Below are 15,870 nucleotides of genomic sequence, written 5' to 3'. Positions count from 1 at the left end.
AAGTCTAGCACGCGCGTTAATATTAGTACTGGATACATTAAAATTTACAACATAAAAACTTCGAATGAATTTATATACAACAAAACACGTTCATACAATATCAACACATCATATCTTGCCTAATTTAAATTAAATACATCATTGAGATCCATATTCTTCATGCTTCGGGTACGAATGAGCTCTTGCTGAAAATCCATCCGGCTACTAGCTTGATAATCCAACCTGGTTATCTGAAACAAATATGGATTGGGATGAGACATAATGTCTCAGTGAGTTCCCCTAAATCCTAGGCTATAGGCAACCTCAAGGGGAAACCTACGGTCACCACGTGTCTACATTACAACCTGACGGTTGATTATACGTGTGTGGGGACTTGCATACTTAGACGGTAGTGCATACTAGAGCCGTCATAATCTTATCTTAACTTGTTATAGGTTTCACTTCCTATACGTGTCATGGCGGTCGAGGGGGAATCTAGGACCGCATTGCCAAGAATACGCTCTACGTATCGAGGCCCTAACATATCATAATCATGGCACGATTCTAAACCGAACGATTAGGGGAAACCTAAGATCGTCATCGGTATCATGTTCTTTACTTGTTCTATTCCATGCCTTATACTTATCATGTAGCATCTAGTGCTCTTGTTCTTAAACATAAACATGCATGGATTCATTCTTGCATAATCATGAAAACATAATCATAGTCATATCGTGCATAACGTATCTAAGTTCATTCATAGGTTAGCGTTGAACAAACAGTTATCTGGATTCATTTTACGGATAGTCCCGGGTGGAGTAACCCCGAGATCAATCCCATACATGACCAATGTACGTACATCGGACTCCCTCGGTGTCGTGCGGGTCCCTTGCGGCTTGAACCGTTCCCCTTAGGTCGAGAACCTCCCGTATCCCCCTGGCGTGGATAACAAGAGACATGAACACCTACGTCTTGTTTACTCGGTGACATGCGGGTCCCTTACGGCTTGAATCGTTCTCATTACGAGAACCCCTTGTATCCCCCTGATGTGGATAGCAAGAGACATGCCACCTACACTTATTAATCATGGTCTTGTCGTGCATATAAGTTAAACATAATCATACATACATGTTTACCTTGGAACCTTAATCGACCCGATTAATGGTAACTTATACTTGTTCATACTTAACATGGTGGAGAGAATAGCTTATCAATCCACGACTTACATACTAGCTAAGTCATTCTAGCTCACGTGCGAAGAGATTATCATTTGCGTCTTACTTACTTATGTATTCATAATCCTATACTTGACATACTTAGTGATTCATGCTATCTTGCTAATTCTCAACAACTATGTTGAGGCTCTACATTCATGCCCTTCTTAATTCATAACTACCCGAGTAATATCGGCCTAACCTCTCTTGATTCACTCTTGCCATTCATGTTAAGATTGCCATGATTTTCATTTCAAGAATCGTTTGATGTTATGTGCATTGCCTAGATGTTGTTTTAGGGTTATAAAGTTATAAACCGTTGAAAGAAAAGCTTCGGAATGCACCACGGACCCTGAACTGGGCCAACAGGCCAAAGCAAGTTGGCCAAGTCCAGAGAGCTGCGCTAATAGCTCAGCTGGGGCGTGGCTCATCCTGTGAATTTCGCTATTAGCGTAGATTTCGCTAATAGCGTAGCTCTTCGGGTCTGAGGTACAAAATTTCCAGTTTTGACCCAAAACTTGTTCAGTTTGATCCTGCAATGCACCATAATCATCCAGCAACATATATATACATTTATAAACATATTTCATGGCAAACTAACAAGTAATTGACAAGAATTGATCAAGAGAACATTAGGGTCCTAAATCCCTCATAAACATAAATCAATCCTTTCTAACATGAATTTACACAACCAAAGGTAGGTAAACTATCTATGGAACTCACCTAACATGTTCCTTGCAATTTCCAAGCATCAACCCTAGCTTTGATCCATTCTTGATCTTTACCCTTTTCACCAAACCATGCTTTAATCCTTTCCTTTATGTGTTTCTTGCTTGCTAAGCTGCCTTAATCCATGCTTGATCATGCTTTGGAAGAAGTTTGGATGACTTAGAGAGGAGAGGGAGGGCGTAGCTAGAGAGAAGGAGGAGAGAAATTATTTCTCTCAAAACCTAGAGAGAGAAAGTGAAAGGAAAAATGAATATTTTGTGACCAAACATGCTTATATACTCTCTTGTGCGTAAATACTTATATGCCCTTCGTCTCAGTCGTGTTTACCTGACACTGATACATAAGTCCATACTTGAGTGATATTACATAATAGTGTCGTCAGTCGTACTTAACACTCTTCCTCATAAGCACTTTCCATATACCTTAGTCCTCTGATACATTTAACAGATAAAGTTTCCATTAGCTGACGAGCGGGATGTTACACTCTACCCCCCTTAAAAAAAATTTCGTCCTCGAAATTTAAAGATCAACTACTAATCATCATGACCAAAACTTACCATCTATGGTCTGAGCCAACGTTTTCCATTCATACATATCTGAAGGGTCCATCGCATCATGTTTTCATCTTGTTTCTCAACCCACATGTAACTGAACATAACCTTCTTGATTTTAATATCACTCAAATTTAGAGTTTTCTTAGTATATCATGATTTAGAACTTATCTTGCTACACATAACTTATTGTCTCAGACTCGCATCTTGCCCGCTTATCATGGACCATTTCTTAACGTTACCTTATCATAATCATGAACACTCAGGATTTGCCTTTTAACTGGAATCCTACCGAATACCAGGTTTGCCCTGCAGTGCTTACTTGCAACATATAATATCTTTCATACATACAGCTTATCATGAATACATAATCTTACTGTACCTTGAGATACATGCTTCTTACTTGTATTACTCAAAAGGACGATTCCACGAATCACTTATCTCTTTCCGAGTCTTAGGAAATCTTTAATCTTATTGCAATCTTATTGCATCTTATCACCCGTACTGAGGGGTAACTTATATGGCTTGACATGAAAAAGTGAAATCAACTCACCACTTCATCTGATAATCTATTAATTAACATCATGGTTCACATACTCTTGAAACTTTCTAGCATTTTACTTGCAATTACATCAAACATTCTTAAAACATTTTCGTGTATCCTACCTGATATTGACTTCATACGAACATTGTCGTTTCCATAACATGCACATACTTTCAAATGCCACTTCTTGTTAAATGATAACGATACGTGTTCTAAAATCTTCCTTAAATAAATTTTTCTTAAACTTTGGTATTCGGGTTCTTGGAACGAATTTATTCATGACTAAAAAGATTTTATCATTTCCAAAACTGATTGCATAAAGGTGCCACAGAACCACCGGACGAGTTTCGATATTTTTGAAAAAGATTTAACAACTCGCCCAAAATTTGTCCACGACAAGTTGGTCCTGAAGTTTGTACGTCTTAAGTGAGTTTACTTACGACGTATTTCATCAGTTTCGAAAATGTATAATTCCATGAGTTTAAATAAAATCTCGTTCCCAAGTTCCATAATACCAATCTTAGCTTAAAAGTTATAAAATCATGACTTAACATGTCTTAACAAGTATCGTTTTCACTCAACAAGTATTGCATACAAGAGTATGATTCTCATTGCACAAACTCGAGAGTTGCATCTCCTTTCATGATAACATACTTAACTTCGAATATAAATTCTTCCCTTATTCAACCGATATACATACTTGTTATACCGCTTACATATCCATAGGAAATCCTTGGACCTCTTAACATAAACTTATTCCTCCTCTTCGGAATACTAAACTTGATTCTCCACATTATCTCATTCAGTTATCACTTGAGCGTTAATACCTTTTCCGAAACCCAATCATCATTCTTGATGCTTTGATTCTTTACCTGAGTCACGAAATGTAACCTTCTGAACCTTACATACTTCCCATTATCATCTTACTTAGGTGATGGTGTAACACCCCGTTTTCCCAACTTAAAAATTTCATTAAAATTATCAGAGTTCATCAACATAACGGAGCATCACATACATCAATACACCATTTAACAACAATATAATAATGGGAAAATACTATTTATTTAAGCAACCTGTCTTTATAAAATTCAATAATCAAATGCAGCGGAAATTTAGTTCGCAACGTCACATAAAATCTTGGCATAAAAGGCCACAACTTAACATCTCAATTAGTCTTCATAAAATGTTCAACATTTATTAAACAAAATACGTAACAAGGAAAACAATCATCAGACACCCCCATCCCGTTACGTATCAGAGCATCCTAGACGACACGAAGTGAGGAGTCTACTCACGAACACAGCTAGTCTTTATTACCTGCACATTACCCACGGTCGAGGCAACATATACGCAGAAGGGGTGAGATTTCACATTCATTAAAAACAAATAATAATTCATAAAAGATAACCAACAGCATATATCTAACATTAATATCATCATTTAGCCATCATTTAACGAGGTTAAGTAATCCACAACTTCATAGTTATTCGAAGGTAACATATTCATCTTAATTCACTCCATTTACATCATTATAAATAATGGGACAGCAACAACAGCATCAAAATGGCAACATCATCACAATATTCATCATTCATTTTTAGTTATGATGACTCTACAATGCAACAACAACATCAACAACAACTTAGACAACAACAACATGCATGTGGTACCACCAGGGCATTAAGCCCCCATCGCTAAGGTCATATTTGGACCGTCGGGCATTAAGCCCCCATCGCTAAGGTCATAAAAACCTGTCAGGCATTAAGCCCCCATCGCCGACTATGCAACAACTCGACTCTAAATGCAACAATCTCATTTTTAATGTTAATTTAATTAGCAATTGATCCACATCAGTTCATTACATCAAAACAGCATCACTGGAACATCGTGTTTAGCAACATCATCTATAATATAAACATCAGGAACTAATTCATCAAAGATACGGGCGAAAGGACACAATTTCGCACAACATCAGGTCTGTACTGCACTAACTCGCAGTTGCGAGCTAAACAACTCGCAGTGGCGAGTTCAACGGGGCAACTCGCAGTTGCGTACAACATTGCTCGCAGTGGCGAGCTAAAAGGGTTACTCGCAGGTGCGAGTAGGAACGCTCGCAGTTGCGAGCGATGACAGAACAGGGTTCTGTCGGAGCTCTGCAACACATCTCAGCACTCGAATTCTCACTACCCAGCCCTCTAATTCATCACCAATCAGCATCTAAACGTGTTCTATGACTAATTAACATCTGTCTACATCAAACTACATCAAAATTCACCTAATTCTTCCACTTTTAATGATTTTTGACCTAATCCCAATCCCTTAAACCTACAACAATTGATCACTTCTATGAATTAAAACTTGTTAATAATGAGAGTTAGTCTCACCCTTACCTTAGATTATGATTCTGAAATCCAACAGCCGCGTTCTTCGTTCTTTAGGGTTCTCTCTGGTTTTCTCTTCTTTCTCTCTTCTTTCCTCTGTTGTACGCGTTCTAATTTTCTCTCCCAATTACAGACTTTTATTCTTTCCCTAATTGCTCTTCTTACCACAACTTACTCTTTCCCCTAGTAATTTAATTATTTCTACTAATAACAATATTTCTCCCCCACTTAAGAAAATACTTATATTATTAACATATCTTCTACCAATATATATATATACATATATGTAATAATTCACATAATATTCTAATAAAAAGCCATAAATCGCTTAAATATTAATTATGAAAAAGTGGGCGTTACAACTCTCCCCCACTTAGAATATTTACGTCCTCGTAAACGTACCTTGTTCAAACAACTCTGGGTAAGATTCCCGCATCTTACTCTCCAACTCCCAAGTCAAACTTTCACCGGCTGCTCCTTCCCAAACAACCTTCACAAGAGGTATCTCCTTGCCTCTAAGCCTCTTCACTTCTCTATCCTCTATTCTCACCGGTAAGGTCTCGATTGTAAGGTTATCCTTTACCTGCACATCATCTCTTGGAATCACATGGGATGGATCCGGCACATACTTCCGAAGTTGCGATACATGAAACACATCATGCAAGTTCGAAAGATGCGGTGGCAAACCCACCCTATAAGCAACCGTTCCGACCCTTTCTGAAATCTGATACGGGCCAATAAACCTCGGAGTCAACTTCTTTGACTTCAATGCTCGTCCAACACCCGTCACCGGAGTGACTCTCAAAAACACATGGTCTCCTTCTTGAAACTCAAGATCCTTCCTGCGCTTATCATGATAACTTTTCTGTCTATCCTGTGATTCTTTCATCTTTTCTCTGATTAACTTCACCTTCTCAGTAGTCTGTTGGACAATCTCTGGTCCCAATACCACACTCTCACCGGATTCAAACCAACACAACGGAGTTCTGCATCTCCGACCATACAATGCTTCGAAGGGTGCCATTCCAATACTAGCGTGGTAACTGTTGTTGTACGTGAATTCTATCAGGGGTAGATAACTATCCCAAGTTCCACCTTGCTCAAGCACACAAACTCTCAACAAATCTTCCAGCGACTGAATTGTCCTTTCCGATTGTCCATCCGTCTGCGGGTGGTATGCTGAACTTAACTTCAAATTAGTGCCCAAGGCCTCATGCAAACTCTTCCAGAACCTCGATGTAAACCTCGGATCTCTATCCGACACAATGCTTGATGGGACACCATGTAGCTTCACGACATCTCTAACATAAATCTCTGCTAGCTGGGACACAGGAAAAGTAATATTAATCGGAATGAAATGAGCCGACTTCGTCAATCTATCTACGATCACCCAAATTGCATCATTCCCTTTGTTGGTATTCGGCAAACTCGTCACAAAATCCATGGATATACTATCCCATTTCCATTCCGGAATCTCTAGCGGTGTCAATAACCCAGCAGGTTTCTGATGCTCAACTTTTGACTTCTGACAAGTCAAACATGCATACACAAATTGTGCCACATCGCGCTTCAAACCTGACCACCAAAACATTTTCTTCAAATCTTGATACATTTTAGCAGCTCCTGGATGAATACTCAAACTGCTTCTATGGCCTTCCTCAAGGATCATCTTCTTCATCTCATCATTATCAGGAATACAATTTCTTCCTCGAAACCTCAACACTCCTTGGTCATCAACCTTAAAGTCACTGTCTACAGCAGGATCGGTTGCGACCATTAAATCCACCAACTTCACATCTACTTTCTGCGCCTCTCTGATACTATCCAGAAATTCATTGTTGATCTTTAACATCCCCAATTTCACACTCCTTGGCGACATCTCGCAAACCAAACTCAAGTCTCTGAACTGTTCAAGCAATTCCATCTCTTTAACCATCAGTGCCGACAAGTGTAAAGTCTTCCTACTCAAGGCATCTGCAACAACATTAGCTTTACCCGGATGATAATTCAAACTAAAGTCATAATCTTTCAACAATTCGAGCCACCTTCGCTGTCTCATATTCAATTCCTTCTGATCAAACAAATACTTCAAGCTCTTGTGATCACTAAACACCTCAAATCTCGAACCATACAAGTAATGTCTCCAAATCTTAAGTGCAAATACAACTGCAGCTAATTCAAGGTCATGAGTAGGGTAGTTTCGTTCATGAGTCCTCAACTGTCTTGATGCATACGCAACCACCTTACCATCTTGCATAAGTACACCTCCCAAACCCAACTTGGACGCATCACAATACACTACAAAAGGTTCATCAGGTTTCGGCAAGATCAAAATCGGAGCCGTCGTCAAACGCTTCTTCAATTCGTTAAAACTGTTCTCGCAATGAATATCCCACACAAAGGTTTTACCTTTACACGTCAACTGCGTTAACGGAAGTGCTAACTTAGAAAATCCTTCAATAAATCGTCGGTAGTAACCCGCTAAACCCAAAAAGCTTCTAATCTCTGTAACTGACTTCGGAGTCTCCCATTGTGATACCGCTTCAACTTTAGATGGATCAACTGCAATACCACTACCAGAAACAACATGGCCAAGAAAACTTACTTCCTTCAACCAGAACTCGCACTTAGACAATTTAGCATACAACTTCTTTTCTTTCAGCACTTGCAAGACAATCTTCAAATGCTCAGCATGTTCTTCCTCCGTCTTAGAATAAATCAGAATATCATCAATGAACACAACCACGAAGCGATCCAAAAATGCATGAAAAATGCGATTCATATACTCCATAAATACACCAGGTGCATTACTAACACCAAAAGGCATCACCTTATATTCATAATGTCCATATCGCGTCCTAAAAGCCGTTTTCTGCATGTCTTCATCTCTTACTTTAATCTGGTGATAACCCGACCTCAAGTCAATCTTGCTGAACACACGTGCACCCACTAACTGATCCATCAAGTCATCAATTCTTGGAAGTGGATACCTATTCTTTATAGTTACTTTGTTCAACTGTCGATAATCAATACACAACCTCATACTGCCATCTTTCTTCTTAACCAGTAACACTGGAGCTCCCCAAGGTGAAACACTTGGTCTAATAAACTTCTTGTCGAGTAGATCTTCTAACTGTTTCTTCAACTCAGCCAACTCAGAAGCTGACATACGGTAAGGTGTCATAGACACAGGCTTCGTTCCCGGAACAAGATCAATAGAAAATTCAACTTCTCTTTCCGGTGGCACATCAGGAATTTCATCAGGAAAAACTTCAGGGAAATCGCACACTACTTGTAACTTATCGATCACTGCTTGATTCTCCAAAGATAAGGATGCCATCAAGGAAAACATTACGATTCCATCGCGTTCTAGCTGCTTCAGCTGCTTAGTAGACAAAAACTCCGCGCCACTTTCCTCTTCAGCAGAAGAGAAACGCACCGACTTACTAAAACAATTAATGAGAACATGGTTGTACTCTAACCAGTTCATACCAAGAATCACATCCATTCCACTCAAAGGTAGACATACTAAATCAATCTCAAAATCACGATCAAACATAGACAGGGGACAACGTAAACAGACGAGAGAAGTGGTCACCGAACCCTTAGCTGGAGTTTCGACAACCATTTCTCCATTCATATCAGACATAGCAAGGCCCATCTTAGAAACACAATCAAAAGCAACAAAACAATGTGTAGCACCAGTATCAATAATAGCAACTAAAGGAGTATCGTTAATGTAGCAAGTACCTCTGATCAAACGATCCTCATTCTCAGTTTGAGTACCAGTCAAAGCAAAAACCTTACCCCTGGCCGGGGCCTTCTTTGGTTCAGTACACTGAGCAGAAATATGTCCTTTCCCACCGCAATTGAAACAAATAGTGTCATCGTGCTTGCATTCTGCAACTGTATGCCCTTTGACACCACAACAGTAGCACCCTCTCGTCTCAGTAGCACCACAAGCATTACTCTTGTGACCTTTTTCTCCACATTTGTAACAAACAATCCCAGCAGGAGTCTCATCCTTCTTAGGCTTCCTCTCATCATTCACTTTATGCTTGCCCTTATCAGCTGGAGTACTATAAGGCTTCCCACGATTCTGTTGCTGCTTACCCCTTCTCTCATTCATAATCTTATAATGAGCCTTCGAATCATCTTCATAGATTCTGCACCTGCTCACCAATGCAGAAAAGTCACGGATCTGTTGGTAACCAATGGCTCGCTTAATATCAGGACGCAAACCATTCTCAAACTTGATACATTTAGAAAACTCAGCATTGTCTCCAGTATAGTGTGGATAGAACTGAGCCAGCTCCACAAACTTTGCCGCATACTCTGTCACCGACATGTTTCCTTGCTTCAGCTCAAGGAACTCGACCTCTTTCCTTCCACGAACATCTTCAGGAAAATACCTGTTTAGGAACTCTCCCTTAAACACAGCCCAAGTAATAGCCGCACCACCTTGCTCTAATTCAGGTCAAAGACCCACCCACCAGTCATCAGCCTCCTCAGATAGCATATGCGTACCAAAACGCACCTTCTGATCATCAGTACATTGCATAACCCTGAACACCCTCTCAATCTCCTTGAGCCATGCCTGTGCTCCATCAGGGTCGTACCTTCCTTTGAAAGTGGGAGGATGATTTCTCAGAAAGGCCTCCAACATCCTTACATCAGCATTAACACCAACACCAGCATTTGGTTGTTGTCCTACAGCTTGGGCTACAGCTTCCAAAGCAGCAGCAATCGCAGCATCATTTCTTCCAGCCATTCTAGTCCTCTTGTAACAGATAAGGTTTGCAGCCTCCAGATCTACTCTTCTTTACTGCACAACACACAATGTTTAGAATAACATAATAATGGTATTCCAATTGCTAAAATAACACAACTTGACTCACTACTTGGCCGGACGGACCGACCTGCTCTGATACCAATTGTAACACCCCGTTTTCCCAACTTAAAAATTTCATTAAAATTATCAGAGTTCATCAACATAACGGAGCATCACATACATCAATACACCATTTAACAACAATATAATAATGGGAAAATACTATTTATTTAAGCAACCTGTCTTTATAAAATTCAATAATCAAATGCAGCGGAAATTTAGTTCGCAACGTCACATAAAATCTTGGCATAAAAGGCCACAACTTAACATCTCAATTAGTCTTCATAAAATGTTCAACATTTATTAAACAAAATACGTAACAAGGAAAACAATCATCAGACACCCCCATCCCGTTACGTATCAGAGCATCCTAGACGACACGAAGTGAGGAGTCTACTCACGAACACAGCTAGTCTTTATTACCTGCACATTACCCACGGTCGAGGCAACATATACGCAGAAGGGGTGAGATTTCACATTCATTAAAAACAAATAATAATTCATAAAAGATAACCAACAGCATATATCTAACATTAATATCATCATTTAGCCATCATTTAACGAGGTTAAGTAATCCACAACTTCATAGTTATTCGAAGGTAACATATTCATCTTAATTCACTCCATTTACATCATTATAAATAATGGGACAGCAACAACAACATCAAAATGGCAACATCATCACAATATTCATCATTCATTTTTAGTTATGATGACTCTACAATGCAACAACAACATCAACAACAACTTAGACAACAACAACATGCATGTGGTACCACCAGGGCATTAAGCCCCCATCGCTAAGGTCATATTTGGACCGTCGGGCATTAAGCCCCCATCGCTAAGGTCATAAAAACCTGTCAGGCATTAAGCCCCCATCGCCGACTATGCAACAACTCGACTCTAAATGCAACAATCTCATTTTTAATGTTAATTTAATTAGCAATTGATCCACATCAGTTCATTACATCAAAACAGCATCACTGGAACATCGTGTTTAGCAACATCATCTATAATATAAACATCAGGAACTAATTCATCAAAGATACGGGCGAAAGGACACAATTTCGCACAACATCAGGTCTGTACTGCACTAACTCGCAGTTGCGAGCTAAACAACTCGCAGTGGCGAGTTCAACGGGGCAACTCGCAGTTGCGTACAACATTGCTCGCAGTGGCGAGCTAAAAGGGTTACTCGCAGGTGCGAGTAGGAACGCTCGCAGTTGCGAGCGATGACAGAACAGGGTTCTGTCGGAGCTCTGCAACACATCTCAGCACTCGAATTCTCACTACCCAGCCCTCTAATTCATCACCAATCAGCATCTAAACGTGTTCTATGACTAATTAACATCTGTCTACATCAAACTACATCAAAATTCACCTAATTCTTCCACTTTTAATGATTTTTGACCTAATCCCAATCCCTTAAACCTACAACAATTGATCACTTCTATGAATTAAAACTTGTTAATAATGAGAGTTAGTCTCACCCTTACCTTAGATTATGATTCTGAAATCCAACAGCCGCGTTCTTCGTTCTTTAGGGTTCTCTCTGGTTTTCTCTTCTTTCTCTCTTCTTTCCTCTGTTGTACGCGTTCTAATTTTCTCTCCCAATTACAGACTTTTATTCTTTCCCTAATTGCTCTTCTTACCACAACTTACTCTTTCCCCTAGTAATTTAATTATTTCTACTAATAACAATATTTCTCCCCCACTTAAGAAAATACTTATATTATTAACATATCTTCTACCAATATATATATATACATATATGTAATAATTCACATAATATTCTAATAAAAAGCCATAAATCGCTTAAATATTAATTATGAAAAAGTGGGCGTTACAGATGGCACATACTTGAAACTTTTACCTTAGCCAATGCTATCTATATAAACATCCATACTTACTTATCACATTGAGAACTCCCCGTTTGTCTTATGATGCATCTGCTAAACTTGCCTTACTAACCGAATATTCTTCAAGAAGCTTCATACATACTAAAATTCCCATGTTTTGTGTTTAATGATTAACTTCCATGGCGCTACTCTGATTCCCACTAGTTGGCTTAAACTAATTCTCTAACCCGTTAGAGCAATCGAGACTTCAATTCATGCTTACAACTTGAATACTTACTTCTTGAACTATTCTCAAGATCTTCCATGTTGCAACCAACATCACAACCTTACACTTGTCTTGTAAATTCAAAACTCATGTTATTTTATCCTATGCTCATAATACTTGACTTGGGGGTAAACCTTATGTTCTTGCTGGTTACATATATCATACATATCATACTTGTACTTAATTCTGAGTAAACTCGAATTCCCATGACAATCTCATCTTGTACTTTAACATATCCTTCTTAAACATTTAACCTTTGCATTCTCGCTTACTATATTTTGCTTAATCATACCAATGCTTGGTCATTAATTTTTCTTTTAAAGAAAACTTCGTTAACTAGCGCACGGGTCATTGACGTTGATGATTTTCTACTTTATAAATATATTGAGTTTAGGCCCCGGCCGTTGCTCTAAAATCATAGAACGAATTGATAATACATACATGTTATCAATTCTAGATTCTAATGAGTCTAGCTCGCTCTACTAGTGTCGTAGCAAACCGGTTCCTAGAAAAATCTCGTGAATTTTCAAAATGTCAACTTCAATCACCCATACGCGTAAATCTTTCTAAAATTATTTAAACTTTATAATCCAACATCATATCAAGCCCTAGCATGTCCGTTAAGCAAAACATAGGTTCGAGAGATACGCCATAATTCCACATAATCCGAGAACTTTGTGATTTCTTATAATTTTGCACCACTTTAATTTCTTACTTCATACCTCATGCATAAACATCGGTGACTTTCCTTCTAAATGCCGAAGCTTCTACACTCTTGATCTTGGCTTGTTCTTGACACACTAACTTCCAAATTCCGTTAATACTTGTCCATGCATTCTCTTCCTTAGAAATCATAGGATGTGATGTGCATTCGATACTTGATGTTATAGAGAGTATTTGTTACATAAAATATTGTGAAAACAACCCCCAATAGCTACTACTAACCCTAGAGACGAAATGACAGTTTTTGGAAAAACTGAAAAATTCGCTCCAGGCACGCTATTAGCGAAATCCTCTGGAGTAATTTCGCTATTAGCGAAATTTTCGCTATTGGCGTATTTTCTTCAACTCAGTTTTCCAAAAAGAAAATCGTATTTTACATAAAAAATCTTGTTTCCTCAAGTATCCCAATGCATATCATTCCTTCCAAACATCTTAAAACAATTCTATAACCTTTGCATGACAAGCATTAACATCATTCAGTTCAATTCAAGGCACATTAGAAACTAATGTCTTGTTCATCACGTCTCTTAACATAAAACTTCCACATAAACCTTAACTTCTTCCGCTAAGAACAGCTTAGCTTATTGCGTTGCCACTTACGCAACTTTCCAAACGTACATGTCCTTAACTTCATTCACATATTACTATTCATGAGAGCCTTCTGACTCCGTCAATATATGTCGACTTCTCGCTATCTTGTAACCTTGTACTGACATTCCAGAATACCATAAATCCGTTCCAACAACAACTCTTACCGAAACTTTCGGTCATGGTTAGATACATATATCCAACTTCTTCACTTACGGGTACATGGAGTATCACTATCATCTTACCTGACATTGTCGGAACCTTCCTTCTTAACATACCTTACATTCCCGGAGGATTCACACTTCTACTTGATTAGTTCACCGGCCACCTTTTGGCACGATCAAACTTCTTCATCACATACTTCGTTCCTCCTGGGTCCTATTCAGCTCTCAGGCATCCATTCTAATCGTCGAATGTTAAATTGAGTTGATCAGGCTCAACTAACAACAACAAATAGAACATCTACCCGGAACCCAATGGTCCCACTACGTTAGTTGTAATTTAATGACCCAAGGCACGGTCTGAATCGACCTACTCTGATACCAATTGTAACACCCATACCAGACGTATCTAGAAAGTCTAGCACGCGCGTTAATATTAGTACTGGATACATTAAAATTTACAACATAAAAACTTCGAATGAATTTATATACAACAAAACACGTTCATACAATATCAACACATCATATCTTGCCTAATTTAAATTAAATACATCATTGAGATCCATATTCTTCATGCTTCGGGTACGAATGAGCTCTTGCTGAAAATCCATCCGGCTACTAGCTTGATAATCCAACCTGGTTATCTGAAACAAATATGGATTGGGATGAGACATAATGTCTCAGTGAGTTCCCCTAAATCCTAGGCTATAGGCAACCTCAAGGGGAAACCTACGGTCACCACGTGTCTACATTACAACCTGACGGTTGATTATACGTGTGTGGGGACTTGCATACTTAGACGGTAGTGCATACTAGAGCCGTCATAATCTTATATTAACTTGTTATAGGTTTCACTTCCTATACGTGTCATGGCGGTCGAGGGGGAATCTAGGACCGCATTGCCAAGAATACGCTCTACGTATCGAGGCCCTAACATATCATAATCATGGCACGATTCTAAACCGAACGATTAGGGGAAACCTAAGATCGTCATCGGTATCATGTTCTTTACTTGTTCTATTCCATGCCTTATACTTATCATGTAGCATCTAGTTCTCTTGTTCTTAAACATAAACATGCATGGATTCATTCTTGCATAATCATGAAAACATAATCATAGTCATATCGTGCATAACGTATCTAAGTTCATTCATAGGTTAGCGTTGAACAAACAGTTATCTGGATTCATTTTACGGATAGTCCCGGGTGGAGTAACCCCGAGATCAATCCCATACATGACCGATGTACGTACATCGGACTCCCTCGGTGTCGTGCGGGTCCCTTGCGGCTTAAACCGTTCCCCTTAGGTCGGGAACCTTTCGTATCCACCTAGCGGGATATCGAAAGCCACGACGTGGGTGTTACATGCCCACCAGCTTCCGCCTGGTTCGTCCCCGAACCACACCGTACTGGGAGAGGTCTGCTCTGATACCAAGTGTAACATCCCAGACTGCTTACAGGATTGCCGACTAACCCCACAAACCAACACGAGTCTTTTCAGCATGCTTTGTCCTCACTCACATGCTTACCGGGAAACTTCCCGGTAGGTCACCCATCCTAGTACTACTCCAAGCCAAGCACGCTTAACTGTGGAGTTCCTATGGATTGAGCTCCCGAAAAGAAGATGCATCTTGTTGATATGGGTAGTACCTAACAATTCTTATAAGCCTTCCTTCAACCATGTAGTCCCATACCTACACGGCCTCCGGATCCCTCTCATTCCGATGTGTTTCGGTTCCTACTATTGTCGTGGGGGTCCCTTGCGGCTTAAACCGTTCCCCTTAGGTCGGGAACCTTTCGTATCCACCTAGCGGGATATCGAAAGCCACGACGTGGGTGTTACAGTTCATAGCACAAGCTGCACATGGAACTATGCACTGACCAAATATGATCTCTAGCATAAGCTACACACAAGACCATGCATCGATTGACTCGTCAATGGCACAGGTTATGCACAAAATAGTTGTCCTCAAAGACAGTTGTCT

At 39.5% G+C, this 15,870-nt stretch overlaps 1 long non-coding RNA gene and 1 pseudogene across 1 annotated transcript; both read right to left on the bottom strand.

The window, feature by feature from the left end:
* Window positions 1–4,057: 4,057 nt before the first annotated feature.
* Window positions 4,058–5,565, bottom strand: LOC146914590 (uncharacterized). The gene is made up of 2 exons (XR_015016835.1): window positions 5,408–5,565; window positions 4,058–4,334 (listed from the first exon to the last, which is right to left on the bottom strand). It is a non-coding gene; the product is annotated as an uncharacterized LOC146914590 (long non-coding RNA).
* Window positions 5,566–6,849: 1,284 nt separating this feature from the next.
* Window positions 6,850–11,943, bottom strand: LOC146914589 (uncharacterized; annotated as a pseudogene).
* Window positions 11,944–15,870: the final 3,927 nt, after the last annotated feature.

The sequence above is a fragment of the Medicago sativa genome, chromosome 6, assembly GCF_051527215.1.
Source record: "Medicago sativa cultivar Bolivia chromosome 6, Bolivia_mono, whole genome shotgun sequence".
Classification (NCBI taxonomy): Eukaryota; Viridiplantae; Streptophyta; class Magnoliopsida; order Fabales; family Fabaceae; genus Medicago; species Medicago sativa.
The sequence above is the reverse complement of the archived record's forward strand: the minus strand, read 5'-3'. Positions and strand labels throughout refer to the sequence as shown.